The sequence below is a fragment of the Pongo abelii genome, chromosome 17, assembly GCF_028885655.2.
Source record: "Pongo abelii isolate AG06213 chromosome 17, NHGRI_mPonAbe1-v2.0_pri, whole genome shotgun sequence".
NCBI classification, from domain to species: Eukaryota; Metazoa; Chordata; class Mammalia; order Primates; family Hominidae; genus Pongo; species Pongo abelii.
In genome coordinates this window covers 37,081,779-37,105,270 of record NC_072002.2, presented here as the reverse complement: position 1 = coordinate 37,105,270, position 23,492 = coordinate 37,081,779, and the positions used below count along the sequence as shown (strand labels likewise).

The window sequence follows — 23,492 nt, the reverse complement described above, 5'->3', positions numbered from 1 at the left end:
GGGAGGCTAAACCTGGGTGACAGAGTGAGACCCTGTCTAAAAAAAAAAAAGAAAGAAAATAAATTCTTGGCCAATTAATTTGATGTCATGTTAGATAATAGACAAAAAAAAGCCATTGGAAAACTCAGAAGGCACAAGTAAGGTACAGCCATGAACTGAATAGCAATGTTTTGATCAGCAGTGGAACACAAATGCTACAGTGGTCCTATAAGATTATAATACCACATATTTTTATTGTACCTTTTTTATGTCAGTATATCTTTAGATACACAAATACTTATCACTATGTTACAGTTGCTTACAGTATTCAGTACAGTAGCATGCTGTATAGGTTTATAACCTGGAAGCAATAAGACATACCATATAGTCTAGGCGTGTAGTAGGCTCTGCCATTGAGGTTTTGTAAGTAGACTTTATAATGTTCACACAACAATGAAATCACCTAATTTCTCATTTCTGAGAATGTATCCCTGTTGTTACTTGATGCATGAATGCATTATAATTTGAATTATCCATGTCACACTTTCTTCCATTAGTACAGATGATTGAAATTGAATTTTTAAAAAATATTTAAGGCTTTTAATCATCTTGGTGTACTACTCTCACAATACTTTTAACAAAGACTTCTTTGAAGTGAGTCTTTAATTGGATTGGATTATATGGGTTTCGGATTTTTTAAATTTAAGAAGGTTAAAATATTTTCCAACATTATATGTTTTTTTTTTTTTTTCTCTGAGACAGAGTCTTGCTCAGTTGACCAGGCTGGAGTGCAGTGGCGCGATCTTGGCTCACTGCAACCTCTGCCTCCCAGGTTCAAGCAATTCTTCTGCCTCAGTCTCCCGAATAGCTGGGACTACAGGCATGCGCCACCACACTGGCTAATTTTTGTATTTTTAGTAGAGACGGGATTTCATCATATTGGCCAGGCTTGTCTTGAACACCTGACCTTGTGATTTGGCTGCCTCAGCCTCCCGAAGTGCTGGGATTACAGGAGTGAGCCACTGCGCCCGGCCCCAACATTATATCTTAATGCCTTCCAAGATTGCTGATTTTATTTTTATCTTTCTGAGAAAAACGTGCATATTCTAAGTTAAAGTTGACTTCTCTTACTGAAAGAAAATACTGAAATACTTCAGCAAATACCGAAGCTATTTGTTGAAATGTATTATATAGTCTGTAAAAGGGATAAGAAGGATACTGACATTTGCTGAGCACCTGCTATGTTCTAGGAACTATGTGAAGTGTTTTACGTGATATCTCATTTAATTCTTCTAATAACTCTGAAAGAATGGTATTAGTTTCCTTAACTTCCTTAACTAGATGGAGAAAAGCTAACTCAGAGAGTTAAATAATTTCCCAGGGGAACGTAATTTGTAGCAGAGTTATTCAGACCCATGTCAATTTGGCTCAAAAGCTCACATGCTTTTCAGTATACTGCCTTTTCTCTTGTAAAGTTAAGAAACAAATGAAAGCGATTTTTTTCAGAGTCCACTTGGACTGAACTAAAATGACCAAATTTAGAAGCATTTCCCAGGTACGATTTTACCTGTGATAAGATAAGGTAATTAGTAGAATTAACATTTAGTACCAGGAATCAGAATTGAAATTTTGGGCCTTTGGTTCTCCAACTTTCTGTGATCACATTTCCTAGGAATTCCTCAAATTAGAAATGTTTAAAACATTTTTTGAGCACTTGTGTGCAAAGCTTACCCCTTCAATAGCAGCTTCTATCATCTCTAAGATGGGTTTTTAAGTCCTGCAATTTCTGTCTTCATAACATAATTTTCCTGTCAGTTCTAACCAAATTTTAAGAATACTATATTAACTTAGGCAAATCCTAAATTATGAGCATATAAGAATGACTAAAATAATACAACAATATATACATACTAAGAAAATAGACAATTGAGACAGCTTAAAGCAATATTGAGTCAGAAAGTGAGAGCGGGATCCACAAGTTGGGCAAATATGAAAGAATGTGAGGCTTTCATCAGTTTGAAACAAAATTATATGATGGCATTAAGAGATTAGGGTTTGAAGTGGTAGTCACCTTTGTTATCAATGGCAATCCCATATATATTCAGCCATTGTCCCAAAAATGTTTGTGGCAATAATGATATAGATTAAAATACAAAAACAAATGATTTTTTAGTTCACCAAAGATTCATTAACACACTATACAACATAATTTTACCTTTTTAGATTAGATTTCATGTAGTATTCAGAAGAGTCAATGTAGGGTAGTGAAAAAATTACTGGTCTTGGTGGTAGTCAGGAAACCTGGATGTTCTGGCCCCAGATCTACCCTTAGATTATATAATAGTGACTTAGCTATATTTTGGGGCTTTTCATTTCTTAACTCAAAAATGAGGTGTTGGATTCATTGGTTATTCTTTAAATGTCCCTCTTAGGTAGAAAATAACATAATTCTAAGTGCTTTTAGTGGAAAACACATGAAGATATTCAGGAGGGAAAGAAGTTGCAGTTAAGAAAGCTAGCATTGTTGACAGAAAGAGTTATGCGAAATTGTGTGGCTAGGAATAAAAAGAAATGCATCCTCGACTGAAAGAGTAAAAAAATTTTAAATGAGTGGAATACTTTTTGACTAGGCACTGAAGTATGTTGGTCTGTATAAAATACATACACACTCCTAATTTGATTGACAAATTTATATATCCTCAGTTTTAACAAAAATATCACAATGTATCCATATTTTAAAGGACTCAATTTATGGAAAATACATGAAAGTAATATTTAATAGGACTTACATATATTTGAAAATGAAAATTCCATTAAATGAAAACTGTAAAATCCTCTCCCAAAATACAGAGTTAAACTTGAAATTTTATCCATGGATTTTATATAAAATGTATATCTAGTTCTTAAATAGCTTTCTTCAAAACCATAAACATAAAAATGCTCAATAAATAAATTAGAATCCCAAATTAAATTTATCTTTAAACAGTGAGCCCTATGTTTTAAACACAGTGTGGTTTAAATTTTTTAAATTACCATATACAATATATTCAGCAGAAATACTAACAATGTGCTCTATTGGTATATATATATTACCTGAAAACTAGGTTTCATGTAGTAAATTCAGAAAAATTCAGCCAATTGAAAGTTTTGATCCATATTACCAAAAACTTGTCAAAATACAATTTGTGCTGAATAAAATTAATATTGGTTTGCTGAATCAGCACACTGCTTTTGCAGATACAACATTACGTAGCTTTTCAGCAGTTTACCTGGATTACCAGAAATTCTATGCAGAACTGCCTAGAAGTAGGACTATGAAGCATCCAAGGGTTTTCCCTGCAAAAAATGAAATCTCATCTGAACATTTATTCACACTTTTAAATTTATTCTTTGTCAACATCCTAAGGAAACTAATATTACAGCCTTTGAGTTAGAAAATAATAATATAGCCTTTGAGTTTGAACATAGTGACAAAGTGGGAACCCTAGGGCCAACGAAAAGGATGCATCAGTCTTGCTCAGCTCAAAGCAAAGTCCTACTAAGATGACAGGAAAGCATTCAGTATAATATGTTAAAAAAATTTTAAATTCCCAGATAAAATCATATGTCAGCTGTTATGTTAAATTAAATGCCCCAGAAGACATGTGCTTCAATTCAATCTAATATCAGTAAATAAAGGGGTAGGATGGTATGCCAACATAAATCTAAAGGGATTGGTGACTTTCATTTTACATGATACAAACTACTAAAATAAATTAATTGGATTATGTAAAGAGAGAGATAAAAGGAAGATTTTTAATATAAATGAAAGGAAGATCCAAGTATTCTTTAACCTAAAAAGTTTTTCAGACCTAATAGGCATGACAAAACCTGTCTTCATTCCTTTCTATTCAGCTCAGCAAGTGCTTTTGAGCTCCAATAGTTAATCAGTTACCAGATTCCACAATCTTTGTTTTTCACACCCCTCAATTTTTGCTGTGAATTGTTCCTCTAATGAATGTACTTAGGATCACCAGCCGGCCAATGCTTTTTTTGGCCTTAAAAGGGCAATTATTATTTATCCACAATTAGATTTACCATATAAAATTGTTACCATATAGCAACAGCCTATAAAACATAATAGTTACATTATGAAAGAAGTAGATGGCTTAATGTAAATCATTAATATGTGAAATTTATTTGGCAAAATTATTCAGTCCAGCTTTTAAAATGACTATAGCCATGCACAACTTACAGAAAAGCATAGTAAGAGAATATTATATACCAAATAACCTTTATGCAAACAATCAATGAACATAATGCAAGTGTTATAAAACAGTATCTAGCTTTACAGAAAAGGTATAATGCAGGTATTACTGTTAAAAATTGATTATCTTTTTAAACATCATTTCTTAATTTAATTTTCCAAAATGCATAGAAAACTGAGAAATTTTAAAAATATACTTACCCTTTGATTTATTTAGAAAACCTCTGCTCTTGGTGAAAAGCAGAAATTGTTTCACTGCTCACTTTCCCTGAAGCTATGAACTTAAACATTAAATCAGCGAACTCCACCTCTCTGGACCACACTGGTTTGCTAGACACTACTGCTGTGTGGAAGAATTCTGCTGCATCTAAGCTATATACTGAGTGCAATGGATAACCTAATATGCCTTTCATTTAACTGGCTGGGCAGGTTTCTACCGTCTGTGGAACATGGAATCAAACCAGAATATGTTGGCACAACAGGCCAGTAAAACCGGTTCTTCTGTAGATCCAGAACTTGTCCAACCAGTCTGTATCAAAGGCTAGCCCAACATGCTGCAGCGGCTCAGCTCTGCTAAGCTCGTACTGGGTGAGTTATCCCCACCTCCCTTCAGCTCCCAACAAACTACTCAGAATGTTGTAGCCTCCAGCAAAATAATTCAGAGTTCTAGTGGGAGGGGCACATCTGTGTCAGGTATAGCAAGAGTCCATTGTTACAAGACTCTCGTGGTAGACATATATAAGCAAGTGGTCTGTTATCTTCAGAGGTAGGTAATCCTTTTAAACATGTATTCTAGGGCATTCTCCTGACTACAGCCTCTAGAAATAGATTACCTATGATGAAGATGAATCCTATAATGCCTGACCTTTTCCACTAGTCTGCTTGGCTTTGTTTGATCTAGCTTAGCCTTGAGGAGAGAGATTGATATTCCCCACAGGGTAGTGGGCTTGAGAGCTAGAAGGAGGCATTTCTAGAAGGAGAGAAACAAGGTGTAGGTTGATCAAACATTTGCTTGGGTGTGTTATCTTCCTTGTTCTCAAATGATCCTCATACCATTCCAGTTTAAAATTGGAAAAACTCCTACTTCTACATACTAGGGACAACTTAAAGAGGTTTTGCTCTGAATATTCAACAGTTCAACACAAAGTATTGGTATCAACTATGTTTCAAGAACTGTGCCAGGTACAGGGTTCACAATGTAAGTAAAATTAGTAAAGATGAGAGCAATGTCAAAGTCCTCTATTAGGCATGTCTAGTAAACTTTTGGAAAGAAGAAATGAGCAGCAAAACATTACATTTTGACAGAAATTGGTTCGTATTAAGAGAGATCATGTGGGATTTGTTCTTGCTCTCTCATAATACTTGCACATTTAGAAGCAGTATTTCCTGTCTACTGACATAGTGTTTCTGAAACTTTTGTGCTTAAGAATCATCTGAAGTGTTGATTAAGAGCACAGATTCCTGGGTCTAACCGCCACAGATTCTGCTTCAACATTCAATAGGAATGTTGCCCAAGCACTTCTAGTGATTCTGATGCAATTATTGCAGGGACCATAGGCACAATTCCATGCTCAGTTTCTTTTGTATTTTTATACCTAATTAAAAAGAATACATATGAACCAAAAGTTGCCATTTTTATTTTTGTATTTCTAGTGTCTAGAACACTGACTGACACTTAGAAGGTACTTAATAAATGCTTATCAGAGTTAAGCACTTGCTAGATCTCAGGGGAATCACAACTAGTAATGACTATATGAATCAAACTCCATCAAATACTATACTTATAATAATTGAGATGGGAGCTCAGAAATGGGAGTGAGTATGACTATAAGTATGGGGAAGACTTCACATGGGAGATGGGTTTAGAGGCTTTTCTTTTTAAACCATGGCCAAAGATTTCTATCTGCAGGATAACAGAAGGCTAAAGGAACAATAAAAATAGTGCCTTTGATTTGATAACAGTAACAAAAGTGTTAAGTATATGAGGACACCATGAACTCAAAACTTGGTAATAAGGTTATTTTCTACAGCAGGGTCAGCAGATTTTTCCTTAAAGGAGCAGAGACTAATAGAGTTTGTCAGCTAGATTGTCTCTGTCTCAACTATTCAGTTATAACAGTGTAGCACAAAAACAGGCATAGACAATAGTCATTTAAATGGGTGTGATATTGTGAAATATGTGTTTGGTCTTTGACCCTTTTTCCTGGTGTACAACTCCTAAAATCCTTACTCTCCAAAGTGATGTCTTTGGATGCTAATGAGTTGACTGATAGCTGGCAACCCCTAGGTAGCTTCAGGATGGGGGCTGGTCACCAGAAAGACCAAGGCAGGATTAGGGGCTTAGGATTTTCAGCCCTTCCCCGCAACCTGTGGGTTAAATTGATCACTAATGGCCAATGGTTTAATCATGCCTATGTAATGAAGTCCCATAAAAACCCAAAGGACATGATAGCTTTCCGATAGCTGAACACATGGAACTTCCTGGAGGGTGGTGCACTGGAGAGGGCAGGGAAGTGCAACACCCCTTCTCACATGCCTCCCCTATGACTCTCTTCACCTGTACCTGTGGCCATATCCTTTACTGTAAACTGGTAAACGTAAATGGTTCCCTTCAGTTCTGTGAGTTGCTCTAGCAAATTAATCAAATCCAAGGTCTTGGGATCCCCAATTTATAACCAATCAGTTAAAAGCACAGGTAAAAATAACCCAGGACTTGTTGGCATCAGAAGTAGGGGGCAGTCTTTTGGTACTGAGCCCCAACTTGTGGAATTTAATTTCTAGGTAGATAGTGTCAGAACTAAATTGAAGGATACCTACCTGGTATCTGCTGCAGAATTCATTGCTTGCTTGTTGGTAGGGGAAAATCTCCACACATTTGGCTGCAGAAGTCTTCTGTGTTGTTTGTTGTTGAGTGAGAGAATAGAAGAAGTACTTTGAGTTTGAGTGTGCTTTTTTCCACACGATTGGTATGGATGTGTTCTAATAAAACTTTATAAAACAAGTGGCAGGCCAGATTTGACTAGTAAACCAGTTAGTTTGCTGACCCCTAATCTAGAGTAAAACCTGTGAATTGTTAATTGAAAAATTAACAAGATTGCATAATTGTCTAGGCAAATTGCCTTTTGAGTCATAAAGACTTGGGTTCCATCCCAGTTCTGTTCCACCCTAGCCTTGTCACCTGAATCAAACATCAGTTTTATTTATAAAATGGGAAGGAAAATAATAGTACCTATATCCTAGAGTTATTACAAGATTCAAATAATAATTTGTATAAAGGTTTATCTGCAAATCTAATACACAGTAAGGGCTTGATAAAATGTCAGCTGAAAATAAAACTAGTTAAACATAGCAGTTGAACTTGTTTATTTCTGTTGTTCTTGAAATCCCAGTAAAATGACAGTAGAGAAACCAAAACTGCATGAACCCTTAAAGATCAAAAAGATTGAGAGAGGTAGCGGATAAGAGACATCTATGTATCTTTGCAAGGAGGAATGAGAATGAGTGGTGACTTAGCAGAATAGAAAGGAAGTCTAACTACTTGCCATGATAAAAGCATGTCTGTCTCTACTGCAGAATGCTGGAAAAACTCAGGATTTGGAGGTACAAGGTACCCTTAAATAGCCTTGGGGAGTAGAGTGGGCTTGGAATGGAAGGATTGGTTGAAAATCTGTTTAAGCAACAGTTTGCTCCGTTGGTCCCATCTCAGCCAAGAAGCCTGGATTCTTTTACCTTGACAGAAATAGATAGGACTTGTTGATTCATGGTAGAAGAGATTATCTCAGGTTTGTTCTAGATTTGGGAATACTAAGCAGAGCTGAGAGTGGATGCTAAAGCACCATACTGAAATCAAATGATTATATTATTTTTCCTATTGGTTCTATAACAAATTACCCTCAAATATAGTGGTTTAAAAAAAACACAAATTTATCATCTTATAATTCCAGGGGTCAGAAATCCAAAATGAGTCTCAGTGGGTTAAAATTAATGTGTCAGCAGAGTTGTCTTTCTTCATGGAGGCTCTAGAAAGAAATTTTGTTTTCTTGCCTTTTCCAGCTCCTTTCAGCCACCTGCATTACTTGGCTCATGGCTCCCTTACTTCTTCAAAGCCAGCAATGGATTTTTCACGTCATATCATTTTGTCCCTGACTCTCCTGCCCTCCTCTTCTGTATTTAAATCCAACTGAATAATCCAAGATAACTCCCTTTGTTAAGGTCAATTTTTTAGCAAGCTTAATTCTACCTGCTATCTAAATTCTCTTTTGCCATGTAACATAACATGTTCATAGGTTCCTGGGATTAGGATGTGTGGACATCTGTGAGAGGCCATTATTCTGCCTACCAGAGAGATTAAGTCAGAGTCTGTGTATTGGTTGGTGAGATACCTATGTCTGTTCGTCTGCTTGGCTTCCAGATGCTAGTGACTAGGTTCATATTCTTCACTCACAAAGTAGGGAACTGGAGAACTTCTCTGAGAAACTCTCAAGACCCTGATCACCGTAATGCATTGGTTATAAACTAGGACTGATTTCCCCCCACAGGGGACATTTGGCAATGTTTGGAGAGATACTTGATTGTAATAACTAAAGATATGCGCAGAGGTGTGCTACTGGCATCTCGTGGATAGAGGCCAAGGATGCTGCTAACCATCTTGCAGTACACAGGGAAGCTCATCTTCCTGTTCCCCAAAATAATTATTCAGTTCAAAATGTCAATAGGGCCAAAGTTGAGAAATCCTACCCTAATGTTAAGTCTATCAGTTAACATCACCCTAACATAAATCAATGACTGATTAGAGAGCATGTAACATGAAAAAGAGAGAGGAAAAGAAACCAACAGGTAAAATGAACGTAGAAAAAGCAGTCAATGCAGAGAATAGAATAGTATTTTAAATTGACTATATTAATATGTTCAAAGAAATAAGACAAGTTACTGATTGTGTAAAACAAGAACAGAAAGGTTATCCAAAAGTAGAACTTTTTGAGAACAAAAAAGAGATATTGGAAAGTAAAGATATGATAGTAGAAAGGAAGTCAGTAACCCAGGTAGAGTTTAGTGATTTCACAAAGATTGCCAGATTGGTTAAAAATGTAAGACCCAACTGTATGCTGCCTGCAATAAACATATTTTAGACATAAAAAACCAAATAGGTTAAAGGTAGAAGGACCAAAAAAGACATACCATGGCAACACTAATCAAAAGATACTCATATTACTATCAGACAAAATAGGTTTTAGATCAGAGTATATTACTAAGGATAAAAAGGGTCATTTCAAAATGATAAAAGGGTGAATTCATCAAGGGTACCTAATATAATTGTACGCATTCATGTGTCTAATGATACAAATGGAAAACACAAGAATCAAAATCTGATAGAACTGAAAGGAGTACAGGAAAAATTTATAACTAGATCCCATAATTATATCTGGAGATTCCAATACTCCTCTTTCAATAACTGATAGGGTAAGTAGACAGAAAATCAGTAAAAGTGTAGAAGGCTTAACACTATCAACATACTAGATGTAATTGACATTTGTAGATCACTTTAAAACAACAAAACACACATTCTTTTCAAGTGCACATGGAACATTGACCAAGTTAGGCTGTATTCTAGGTCATAAAACAAGTCTCAAATTTAAACAGACTCAAGTAATACAAAGTATGTTTTCTGATGACAATGGCATTAAGTTAGAAATCAATAACAGAATGATGTGTGGGGAATTCCCCAAATATTTGTAAACTAAACAACACACTCCTAAATAACTCATAGGTCAGTGATGAAATCAAACAGGAAAGTATTTTGAGCTAGATGGTAATGAAAATTCAACATATTAAAATTGTGGGATGTTGCTACAGCAGTACTTAGAAGGAAATTTATAACACTAAATGTGTTTTAAATAAAATGTAGACATTAAATGTCTATGTTGGAAAAAGAAAGATCTCAAATCAATGACCTCAACTTCCACCTTAAGAAACCAGAAAAAGAAGAGAAAGAAAATAATAAAAATTAGAGTAGAAATCAATGAACTGGAAGACAGATAGAAAAAATCAGTACAACCAAAAGCTGCTTCTTTGACTGAATCAATACAACTGATTTAAACTTCTAGCCACACTGATCGGGGGGGAAAAAAAGGATAGGATTAGCGGTAGGGGGAGAAAACACAAATTTTGAATATTCGGAATGAAAGAAGTGATATCAATACAGATGCAACCGATGAAAAGTGTAAGAAGGAAATATTATGAATTTTATGCCAGTATAGTCAACTTAGATGAAATAGACACAATTACTTGAGAGACACAAACTATCAAAGCTAATCCAAGAAGAAATAGCCTTTTATTTATTAAATAAATTTAATTTGTAGTTAAAGACCTAACCATAAAGAATTCCAAGCCAAGAGTTTCACTGGTAAGTGGTTTCACTGGAATTCTTACAAACATTCCAGGAAGAAATAACACCAATTTAATGCAGACTTTTCCAGAAAATCAAAGAGGAGGAAATAACTGCCAGTTCATTTTATAAGGCCAGCATTACTCTGATACCAAAATTAAGCAAAGACATTGCAAGAAAAGAATTTTATAGATTCGTGTTTCTTATGAAATAGTTATAAAATTCTAAAAATTTTAGCAAACTGAAGCCAATGATTATTTCAATAGGTGCAAAAAAATTTCAGACAATATTTAACAGACTTTCCTGATAAAAGGTATTTGTAAGCTAGGAATGGAATTCACTCATTATGACAAGTGGCATCTATGAAAAACCTACAGCTGACATCATAGTTAATGGGGATAGTGAAAGACTGAGACAAAAAAGGCAAGAAAAAATAAAAGGCCATGTAGACTGGAAAGGAAGAAGTAAAACTGTCTTTGCAGGTAACATGAGTATCTGTGTAGAAAATTCTGTAGCATCTACAAAAAATATTCTAAAACTAATAATTGAATTTAGCAAGCTTGTAGTAAACAAGATCAATATACAAAAACAATAATAAATAATAGCAATGAATAACCTAAAATTAAAATCTGAAAAACAATACTATTTATAATAGTATATTGAGTAGTACCAAAAATTATGAAATATTTTGGTGTAAATTTTACAAAAGATGTGTGAGAACTGTAACTAAACACTATAAAATATTGCTGATGGACATTAAAGACTACTCAGAGAGAGAGAGATACAGGGTTCATGGATTGGAGGACTGTTTATTCTTAAGATATAATTTCTTGGCTGGGAATAGTAGCTCATGCTTATAATTCCAGCACTTTGGGAGGCTGAGGTGGGGTGATCGCTTGAGCCCAGGGGGTCAAGGCTGCAGTGAGCTGTGTTCATGCCACCGCACTCCAGCCTGGGCAACAGAGGGAGAAAAAAAGATGTAATTTCCTCCTAAATTGATCTATAAATTTTATGCAATCCTAGTAAACATCCTAGCATTTTTGTATAAATTGACAGGTTGATTCTAAAATTTATGTTGAAATGCCAAGTCAGAACAACTTTGAATAAATTAGATAATTTATACCTAGTGGTGTGCTGATGTTTAACAACTAGCTCTCTGGAAATACTTTTGTGGTATAAATATACCATGGCTGATTTCAAGCTACTAATGTGACATCACTGAACACAGGGTACGGAAGAGATGTACAAGATCAGTTCTTGTGAATGGATGCAAGCCAGTTTCAGCACACCACTTATTATACTACATGATTTTAAGATTTATCATAAAGCCACAGTAATCAAAATGGTATGGTACTGGCATAGACAATAAAAATTCAGTAAGAATGTATAGAGAGTTCAGAAATAGAGCCACACATATATGACCAATTCATTTTTGACAAAGGTGAAAAGATAATTCAGGAGAAAGGAAAGAGTTTTTTCAACAATAGTGCTGAAAGAATTGGATATTTACATAAAAAAGAACTATCCATACATTATACAACTGTTAACTTAGATCATGTTTCTAAATATAAAATACAAAACTTCAGAATTTTTAGGATAAAAACTTTGTAACCTTGAGTTATACAAATACTATATATGACACCAAATGAATGATTCAAGAGAACAAAATTCATAGATTTGACTTTGTCAAAGTTAAGAACTTCTGATCTTCAAAAGTCATAATTAAGAAATGAAAGGATAAGCCATAGACTGGGAGAAAATATTTGCAAATGACATATCAGATAAAGGGCTTATATCAAGAATACATAAAGAAGCTGGGAGCAGTGGCCCGTGCCTGTGGTCCCAGCTACTTGGGAGGCTGAAGAGGAGGATTGCTTGAGCCCAGAAGGTCAAGGCTGCAGGGAGCTGTATTTCACCACTGTACTCCAGCCTGGGCAACAGAGGGAGATACTGTCTTAAAAAAAAAAAAAAAGCATGTTTGTATTCTGATTTATATAAGCAATTTTTCTAATGAAAAAAAATTAGCCTGGCTTGGTGGCCTAGGCCTGTAATTCCAGCACTTTGGGAGGCCGTGGCGGGCAGATTACCTGAGATCAGGAGTTCAAGACCAGCCTGATCAACGTGGTGAAACCCTGCCTCTACTAACAATACAAAATTAGCCAGGCATGGTGATGCATGCCTGTAATCCCAGCTACTAGGGAGGCTGAGGCAGGAGAATTGCTTGAACCCCGGAGGTAGAGGTTGCAGTGAGCCAAGATCGCACCATTGCATTCCAGCCTGGGCAGCAAGAGCGAAACTCCATCTTAAAAAAAAAAAAAAATCAAACCTAGATAAAACCATTAATGAAATGCAGAAGAAATATCTAAAGAACTTTGGAGCTGGAGGTCTGTATTATGGTTCTATTCTGTCACTTTGGGTATCGTTATTGTGATTTTCAGTTTGCTTAAAATGAGGGAATTGAAATGTTTGGCTTATAAGGTCATATATAGCTGAAAAATTCTGTGTAAAATATGGAGAGTTCTCAAGAAACTTTTATGTGGAAGATAGTGTTCTGCATTCACATTTGTAAGTGTTTTAATAATTTTTATAGGATCAGAATAACTGATGGACCCTTACATATCTCAATATTGTAATTAAATAATTTTGGGGGTGAGGTAACAGAATCCTGTTCTCAAGGAAAATTGTAAGCAAATGTAACATAACAACTATAACTTTTATGGTTTTAGGTAAACTCAATTTTTACAAAATAATTATATTTTGAAGTAGAATTTCTGATCACCATAATTTTATTCCATATTTTTGAAATATCTAAAATATTCTACCAATTATTTTGAGTTTTACTTTTGCTATTTAAAATGACAAAGAAAAGCCCAGTTGGCTATCTTTCTGTATATAATTACATCATTTTTGAGATTTGAGAGGATTTATTTTTGTTAATACTAGTTTACAGTACCTCCAAGAGTAAAAATCTATTTGAGATAATTCTGATAAGTATTATTAGTTTAAGAAATTACATGATACAATATATCAGTCTAGCAAAGTCATACTTGTATTCCATGAATATATACAAATAAAAATGAATTAAAATTAAAATTTAAAAATAGATTAATAAAACAAAATTTAAAAAAGAAATTGCATAATAGTGGTCAAAAAATGTCTGAAACCAAAGTAGAAGTCATTATCTCAGTTAAGAAAAGGATCATCTACACACGATTAAAGTAAGTTAATATTAGCTTGTAATCCCCGCACTTTGGAAAGCTGAGGCTGGAGGATTGCTTGAGGCCAGGAGTTTGAGAGCAGACTGGACAACATAGAGAAATGTGTCTCTACTAAAAATAAACAACAAATTTTTTTAAAAAGTGAGTTAACATTAAATTAGAACAATTATTTAGGCCCTGTTAACATGACCTTGGAGATATGACAGGCATGCAAATATAAGTGGTTGTCCCCAGGTACAGTATATATCCTTAATACCATCTAAATGGGATATGAATCAGAACATAATAAAAATATACATAAAAAATTGAAATACCATAAAGCTATAGCTAAATCGTGGCTCTGGGTTAACTACGAACCCCTTCAACAGCAACAGCGTATTTTAAAACCCTTTGTCCTGGTTCTAATCAGAGTTCTTGACTTTTTGGCCTTCTGTGGTGTCACTGGCCAGTGTTCTTCTGTGTCTCAAGTTGGTTCATTCTGAATGGGTCACTTTCTTTTTTTTTTTTTTGAGACAAGAGTCTCACTCTGTTGCCTAGGCTGGAGTGCAGTGGCACGATTTTGGCTCACTGCAACCTCCGCCCTCCAAGTTCAAGCAATTCTCCTGCCTCAGCCTCCCGAGTAGCTGGGATTACAGGTGCCTGCCACTGTGCCTGGCTAACTTTTTGTATTTTTAGTAGAGATGGGGTTTCACAATCTTGGTCAGGCTGGTCTTGAACTCCTGACCTCATGATCCACCTGCCTTGGCCTCCCAAAGTGCTGGGATTATAGGTGTGAGCCACCGTGCCTGGCCCTGAATGGGTCACTTTCTTTAAGCTGATATATAAAATCTAGAAAGTTCTCAGTCTGTCTTGGAAGTTGATAAATTACAGATTTTTAGGGAGGCTTCTTCATAATAATAACTAGCATTTTCAGAAGTTTGCCACTTTGACGTACTTTTTTTTGAGACAGAGTCTCACTCTGTCACCCAGGCTGGAGTACAATGGCACAATCTTGGCTCACTGCAACCTCCACCTCCCAGGTTCAAGCGATTCTCGTGTCTTGGCCTCCTGAGCAGGTGGGACTACAGGCGTGTACCACCACACCTGGCTAACTTTTACATTTTTAGTAAAGATGGGGTTTCTCCATATTGGCCAGGCTGTTCTCGAACTCCTCAAGTGACCTGCCTGCCTCAGCCTCCCAAAGTGCTGAGATTACAGGTGTGAGCCACTATGCTCAGCTGAATTACTTTTTATATAGTGATGTGGTTTCGCTGTGTCCTCACCCAAATCTCATCTTGAATCGTAACTCCCATAATTCCCATGTGTCATGGGAGGAACCCGGTGGGAGGTGATTGAATTATGGGTGCGGGTCTTTTGTGCACTCTTCTCGTGATAGTGAATGAGTCTCATGAGATCTGATGGTTTTAAAAAAAGGGAGTTGCCCTGCACAAGCTCTCTCTTTGCCTGCTGCCATCCATGTAAGATGTGACTTGCTCCTCCTTGCTTTTCACCTTCCGCCATGATTGTGAGGCCTCCCCAACCTTGTGGAACTGTAAGTCCAATAAACCTCCTTCTTGGGTATGTCTTTATCAGTAGCATGAAAATGGACTAATACATATAGTAACTCATTTAATTCTCACAAAGCATTGAGGTAAGTATTATTTAGAGATGAAGAAATAGTTACAGAGATTGGCAGCCTAGTTCTAGAAATCATGTGTTTTAACCATTACATTATACTGCCTTAGAGATGAACTAGATTTTGTCCTTATATTGATATTATATTATTTTAGCTACTTTTGTAACAAGTATAAACTTGTTATTGTTGAAGTAATTACCTTTTAAGTTCCCTCCAATAATGTACCTTCTCTTCTCTGCCACTCAGTGGGAAGAAAGGGTCTTACAGTCAACTCCCCTTAAAAAAAAAGTCTCCCCCAACTGCTCAGAAGTCATTTATTCTGTATTAGTATTTTCCAAATGTATTTGACCTCAAAACACTCTTTTATAGCATACTTATTAACCCCTACCTAATAGTGAGTGAAGTATTCTATGTGACACTAGTTTGGAAAAATGAGGCAGTACTTTTATTCATTGTATTGTTGTGGTATAAATGTCCCCCTTGGAATAGCAGCCCAGATTAAAACTTCTAATAACTGTCTGGTTTTGCTATTTATTTATGATGTCCTTTCATATGTATATTATATAAATCCTAGTTAAAATTATTTTAATCACAAATGAAACTAACATGAGCTACTTTAACCAACAACAAAAAAGGGAGATTTATTTTGAGGCTATAAAGTTATCCCAAGAGGAATATAGGGATGTGGGTATTTCAAAAGCAGGGAGTCAGTCTGGCCAAATGAGGAATTAGAACCAGAAAATAGCCTCATAACTCTCATTCTGTCTCTCTAGGGTCACTTGGTCTTTCATTTCTGCATCTATCTGCAAGTCTACTTCATCTTTCTTTGCAGTTCCAAGTGTCAGCTAAAATATCCTAGTGCTTTGAGATTTAGATAATATTGGCATGAACCATATTTCATACCTCGTGGGGCTCATGTGGCTTCTGTGAGATTTCTACAAATTTCTGAATGAGAGAGCAGGGAGATAAGGGGGTAGAGTGCCAGGTTGATATTCTCATGGTCACCTCTGGCTGTGGGTTTCTGTTTCCGTATGTAATAGATTTTGTTGAAGGTTTAGGGGTTTATATCATAGGAATATAATCAGGATTGCCTGTTGGGGATACTTTCAGACACTCCTGAGAAAATTCTTTTGGCCCTTTGTCCAAAAAGTCCCTACACTTCAAATTTTCTTACTGACTTCCTTCTCCTTCTTTCCCCTTCTTTCCTGGAGACAGAAAAAACAGTTTTTTTCTGGTGCTATCCAGAGTAGTTTTACCATCTGCTGTGTTTCTGAGGCTTCTGACACCTATTCCCTCAGGGTCTTACATTCTATCCCAAGCATCTCAAACAAGGATGTGTCCCTTTATGGTTGTGTTAGTTTGCTAGGGCTAAGTAGCAAATTTATTTTCTCACAGTTCTGGAGGTTAAAAGTCTGAAATTAGGTTATCAGCAGGGTTGTCTTCTTCTGAGGGCCATGAAGGAAGGATCTGTTCCAGGCTTCTTCTTGGTTTGTAGATGGAAATGATCTCCCTGCCCCTTCACATTGTCTTCCCCCTGTATGTGTGTGTGTCCACATTTCCACATCTTAGTAAGGACACTGGTCACATTGGATTAGGGCCCATCCTAATGACTTCACTTTAATTACCTCTGTAAAGAACCTAGGTTCTTTTGTGTTTCATAAAGTAATGATTGTGTTTTCACATTATTGTGTGAGGTGTGCCTCCCTCAGACCTTGATACCAGTCTGCACATTACCTGACATGAAAAAGTTTAAAAAATGACCCTATCTCTAAATTCAGTTACATTCTGAGGTACTAAGGGCTAGGACTTCTACATAAGAATTTTGGGGCAGGGATGTAATTCAGCCCATAGCGCTGGTAGTTTTTGTTAAGATAATACATATTTGCCCATGTTACTTTTGCTTCACAGTGTTTATGGTGGGGTGGGGCGGGGGACGTTCTCCCTGAAGCAAATTAGTTTAAGCAGGTAGCCTTAGCTGATTAGAATTGGGTCTCAATTCCACATCTCCAGGAGGAAGAATCAGATTAACAGTGGTTAGATTATGTATCCACTTCAGAACACTCACTTTTGGCCAGGGATCAGGTTTTCTCATACAGTAAGGCTGATGGGATCCATCCTTGTTGACTAGAAACAGTTTTCAGTGAAATGAGACAATTAGGAGCTGGCTAGTCCACTTAAGCATTTCATCTACCATTAAAAAAAAAAAGTAGGCAATTGCAGTCATGTTCTCTGAGTTCCTGTCTCCCTGCCAGTGCTGCCTGGATGGCCTGCCAAAGCTGCAACACAGCTGCCACCAGCATTGCTGCCCATAAAGGAGCAGAGTGCAGCAGTGGGTACGGCAGGATACAGCAAGAGCTGAAGACCCTTGTGATCTCTGGCAACAAAGGAATTTCTGCCTTACCTGCATCAGACAACCTTTTGAAATCAGTAGGACCATCCCTGAAGCAGCTGGCACAGAAGACCTGAGATATAAGGTTTCCCTGGAGTTCCCCTGTGGCTACCCATACAACATGCCCTTGGTTAAGTTCCTCACGCCTTGCTTCTATCTCAACGTGGACGCCCGGTGTTAACACCTGTCTGGACATCCTGAAGGACAAGTGGTCTGCCCTGTATGATGTCAAGAACACCCTGCACTCCATCCACAGCCTGCTAGTAGAACTCAACATCAATAGCCTTTTGAACACACATGCTGCTGAGCTCTAGAAAAACTCCACAGCTTTTAAGAAATATCTGCAAGAAATCTACTCAAAGCAGGTCTCCAGGAAGGAGCCCTAACTCGGGCTGCCCAACTTCTCCTTGTGTTGTCTCTTCATTTTTCCCTTATATGGTCTGTCCTTGCTTGATTTCTGTATAGGACTCTGTATCTTGAGCTGTGGTGTTATTTTTGTTTTGTTTCTGTTTTTTATTTTTTATTTTATTTTTGAGACAGGGTCTTGCTGTAACAGGCTGGAGTGCAATGGCATGATCACGGCTCACTGTAGCCTCGATCTCCTAGGCTTAATCAATCTTGTCACCTCAGCCTCCTGAGCAGCTGGAACCACAGGTATAAGCCACAGTGCCAGGCTAATTTTTATTTTTATTTTTTGTAGATATGGGGTCTCCCTGTGTTATCCAGGCTGTCCTGGAACTCCAGGGATCAAGAGATTCTCCTACCTTGTCCTCCCAAAGTGCTGGGATTACAGGCATGAGCCACGACATTTCACCTATTTCTGTTTTTAAAATTAAGTTTCTGATTGAGCTCTTGTGATGTATATTAAATAAATACATTTTGCTTATTTTTGTAAAAAGAAATTGTAAATTAAAATTTAGAATAGAAAAGAAAAGAGCACTGTGGTATATTTTCTAATTTTAGTGGCTAAAACCAATTTCAATAGTAGAATATACTCTTAAGAATGTATACTTAGAAAAGAATGTATTACTTAGAAAATGCTATGATTGATCAAAACTTAAAAGAAAAATAACTTGAAATGGTTATTTTATATCTGTATTTAATGATGAAGTAATTGGTATACTTAAACTTCTAATATGAAGCCATACAACTACAAAGCAAGATGAACTTATGGTTAAATATGCAACTTGCTTTGTCTGAAATTACCCAAGTACTATACAGGTGCTAATGAATTCTCCAACTTGAGAAGACATGCAGTGAAAATTGCATCACTCTTTGGTTCTGTGTGCTGCTGTAAGCAGTGATTTTTTTTTTTCCTACCTATAGTTTTTTTCTTTAAGTTACTGCCTTGTGCCAAATTAAGAGATACGAATTTGCAAATAGCTTCATTTTATATGCCAGCAGTAATTAGACTCACAAGGAAAAGTAACCTCAGCTACGTTTACAAAAGTTAGTATTTTATATTTCATTCACTGGATACGTGTGTCACTATAACTTATTTTTTTCTGTGACATATTTTAGAGATTTCCTATGTCTGAGTGTCGTGTTCAGTGTCTTTAATGCCAGAGAAGTCATAATTAGCTGGAAACATGGCTGGAGGTCACATTTTCTAAGCAGGAACATGCTGTTACTTCTGGCCTGGAAAGCAGTGGCAAACTTTTATATATCTCCCTACCCCACTTTCCCCGCTCAGCATTAGAGTAGTCTTATTAAGAGTTTGAATTTCACAATGAGAAAGACCTCAGTTAAAATCCCAGTTCAACCATGTACTAATTGTAAGATCTTAGGTAAGTTACTGGGCTTCTGAGTGTAGTTTCTTTATCTGTAAAAAGGAATGATAAAAAGGAATGATAAGATTATTACAAGGATTAAACGGGATAATATTTGCAATATGCTTAGCAAGAGCTTGACACATAGTAAGTGTTTTAAAAGTAGTAACAATAACTAAAATAATATTAATCATAATTTTCAAGGCCAGGTCTGGGGAAACAAAGTTGCATGGGCCATGGTCCTTATTTTCAAGAAACTCAGACCAACGGAGTATGTGACTCAAAAAGCATCACTGTAGAGGGGTAGGAGTATTATGGAGATGTTGGTTAAAGGGTACAAAATTTCAGTTAGACAAGAGGAATATGTTTTATTTTACCTCATGGTGATTATCATATGATCTATTTTACCTCATGGTGATTATCATTAATAACGATAGATTGGATACTTGAAAATTGCTGAGAGTAGATTTTAAGTGTTCTCATGACCAAAAAATGGTATGTGAAGTAAATGGCTTGATTTAACCATTACACAATATGTACATACGTCAAAACATCATGTTATACACCAAAAATACATATAATGTTTATCAATTTAAAATAGTATCACTGTAAATGTATCATTATATTGGAAATGTACTTGGTACTGGATAGTTGGTTCTTGGTATTTCCATGAAATGCTGTGTTACTGTTTTTAAAAATTACCTATAAAAATTTTTTTTCTTAACTTTGTATTTTAAGAACTTTATACCTAGAACAAAGTATTGTAAATGACTCATTAGAACTGTAGGTATTGGCATTCTCTGTCCTGGTCTTAGTTCTGTTTCAGCCCCACAGCTTTTGGGCTCTTTCTTAGGTACCAAGAAGACAGCCAAGTGGGCATGATATCCAAATGATGGGCCATATTCACCCTAGAAGATGAGTTTTGGTCAAGATGGGAGGTTGAGAGGAAGGACCAGAATATGAGATGCAAACTCAGGAAATCTGTCCAGAATTGAGGCAAAGAAAAACAGGATCAAGTCATTCAGTTGGTACCCAAGGCCAGGATTCCTCCAGGCACCTGTACCTTGGAAAAGAGGGACCAGAGAAACTTCAGGAACTCAAGAGATCTGGGTAGGAGCTCAAGCCAGGAGCCTGACATTTGCAAGAGCAGTATCTAACCAGGGGGTAGGGTAGAGTGAGAGAGGTGGAGAGAACTGCACTTTCAGTGTTCTAAGTGGGCTCTAAACCTTTTTTGATTGCTGATCTTTATTTATTTATTTATTCATATATTATACACATGTACACAATTATATCTTAGTTCAATGAATAATAAAGTTCATTGTTACTGATAATTGCAATTTTTTCAAATAGTTTAAAAAATAATTTTAAATTATTTTGATTAGCTTCTTTCCAGACTTGATTATATTGTTACTGTTTTTAAATAAAGATGGGGCTGATGGAGATTGTTCTATTTTCTTGTTTGGTATTGTGTGTGCATTGTTCCATTATCTTCAATTTGCCTTTTCTTTGGCTTTTAAAGCCATTGTGTGAGAGTGAATTTAGTAATCCATAAGTGCACTTAATTGGGCACATATAGGTAGAAATATATTGCCATACACTGAAACTCAGTGAAAATTTAAGATATCTTATTTACTCTTTCTATTTGAAAACACCTGCTCTTCCCTCTGGTTTCTTCGCATGTCATGTGGAACATGTATCTTTTCCTAATATTCATAGGATAAACAGTCACAATATAATCCTTCTATTTTCCTGAACTGATAACAGAAGAAACTGGGAGAAATTAAGAATGTACTACTTCGTTTCTTATAAGAAAGAAAAGAGAGACAGATTGATGTATAGAGCTGCAGAGAAGAGGAGAAAAGTGGAGGTTAAAGAGATGTGGGCAATTACTAGAGGTGGCAAGTTTTGGGATAAAGATATAAAATGAGATCATTTGAGGAAGTTTTACTATTTGAAATTGAAGTAGCCTATCCTCCATGCCTTTTATTCTGGTTACGTATTTTTGACTAAATAAAAATGCTGCATCCTTTTAAACTCTGAATGACAGAGTGCAGCAGTATACACTAAAAATGTCTTTTCTTGCTTCTTCCTTATCTAAATCCTGCCATGCTCAAGATCTGCCTTTTCCAGGTAACCTATACCAGACTCCAGGCTGTATTTTCTACAAATGCCAGCAACAATATCTCCCATCCTGAACGCTTTTTTATACAGTAACCTTGGCACTCTTTCCGTCCCTGAAAAGGCTATACAGATGCAGATAAGTACATAAAAGGATCACTAGCCATTAGCAAAGTGGAAATTAAAAATACAATAAGATATTTTTAAGATAATTATTATAACAGCTAAAATTTAAAAATTATGATACCACCAAATACTGGTGAAAATGCGCAGAAACTGGATCTTTCATACATTGCTGATGGGAATATAAAATAGTACAGCTACTGTGGAAAATGGTTTGGCAGTTTCTTAAAAAACTAAACACACTTTGGAGTTTGAGACCAGCCTGGCCAACATGGTAAAACCATGTCTCTACTAAAAATACAAAAATTAGCTGGGCATGGTGGTGCACACCTCTAATCCCAGCTACTCAGGAGGCTGAGGCAGAAGAATTCCTTGAACCCGGGAGGTGGAGGTTGCACTGAGCCGAGATCATGCCACTGCACTCCAGCCTGGGTGACAAAGACTCCCTCTTGGAAAACAAACAAACAAAACAAAACAAAAAGCTAAACATAACATATGATCCAGCATTGTACCCCTTGGTATTTACCCAAAGGGGTTGAAAACTTGTGTTCGTACAAAAATCCTTACACAGATGTTTATGGCAGCCTAATTTATAATAGCTCCAAACCAGAAACATTAAAATGTTCTACAGTAAGTGAATAATGATGCGAGCAGTGAATACTACAGGGAATACTACTTAATAAAAAGGAATGAACTGTTGATACACAAAATCATTTAGATGGCTCTCATTATGCTAAGTGGAAAACACCAATCTCAAAAGGTCACATGTTGTATAATTTTGTTTATATAATGTTCTCGAAATTACAAAATTATAGAGGTGGAGAACAAATTAGTGTTTGCCAGGGGTTTAGGATGGGGAGGTGGTGTGATTGTAAAGGGGTAGCATGAGGGAGATCTTTGTGGTGATAGTTCTGTATCTTAATTTTAGTGGTGGTGAGTGATAAAATGGCACAGAAAAATGACAATGTCAATTTCCTGGTTTTAAGTAACTATAAGTACTAGGATGTATCTATTGGGGAAGCTAGCAGGTACATGAAAACTTCTTGTACTATCTTTGCAATTTCATTTGAATCTTTAATTATTTCCACATACAAAGTTAAAAAACTACAAGAGATTGAAAACTTCTTGTACTATCTTTGCAATTTCGTTTGAATCTTTAATTATTTCCACATACAAAGTTAAACAAGAGATTAAATTTAGATTAGACCCTCATTAGCCTTTGTCTCCACTCCTTCCCTGCTCCTGGAAAAAGCAGCAGAAGGGCATGGGCAGGGCACACCAAAAATATGTTATAATTTCTCCTGTGAGTTTTTTTTGACCCCAGTATTAAGTAGAATTTTGTTATTTAATTTCCAGATATTTGTAGATTTTCTAGATATCTTATGATTAATTTCTAATTTAATTCCATTGTATAACATCTTAAACTTTTTAACTTTTTTTTTTTAAATAATACTTTAAGTTCTGGGGTACATGTGCAGAACATGCAGTTTTGTAACATAGGTATACACATGCCATGGTGATTTGCTGCATCAACCCGTCACCTACATTAGGTAATTCTCCTAATGCTATTCCTCCCCTAGCCTCCCACCCCCCGACAGGCCCCAGTGTATAATGTTCCCCTCTTTGTGTCCATGTGTTCTCATTGTTCAC

The 23,492-nt window shown here is 36.2% G+C and overlaps 1 protein-coding gene, 1 non-coding gene and 1 pseudogene across 2 annotated transcripts in view; 2 read left to right on the top strand and 1 right to left on the bottom strand.

The window, feature by feature from the left end:
- The window catches only part of RBBP8 (RB binding protein 8, endonuclease), a 110,663-nt gene extending 106,089 nt beyond the window's left edge, over positions 1-4,574 (bottom strand). The window contains 1 exon segment of the mRNA NM_001134138.1: positions 4,427-4,574. The gene's annotated coding sequence lies outside the window, so the exon portion shown is untranslated.
- The window catches only part of LOC129051515 (ubiquitin-conjugating enzyme E2 C-like), a 35,703-nt pseudogene extending 14,662 nt beyond the window's left edge, over positions 1-21,041 (top strand).
- On the top strand, positions 17,086-17,188 carry LOC112130013 (small nucleolar RNA U13). The gene has a single exon (XR_002912333.1). It is a non-coding gene; the product is annotated as a small nucleolar RNA U13 (small nucleolar RNA).
- Positions 21,042-23,492: the final 2,451 nt, after the last annotated feature.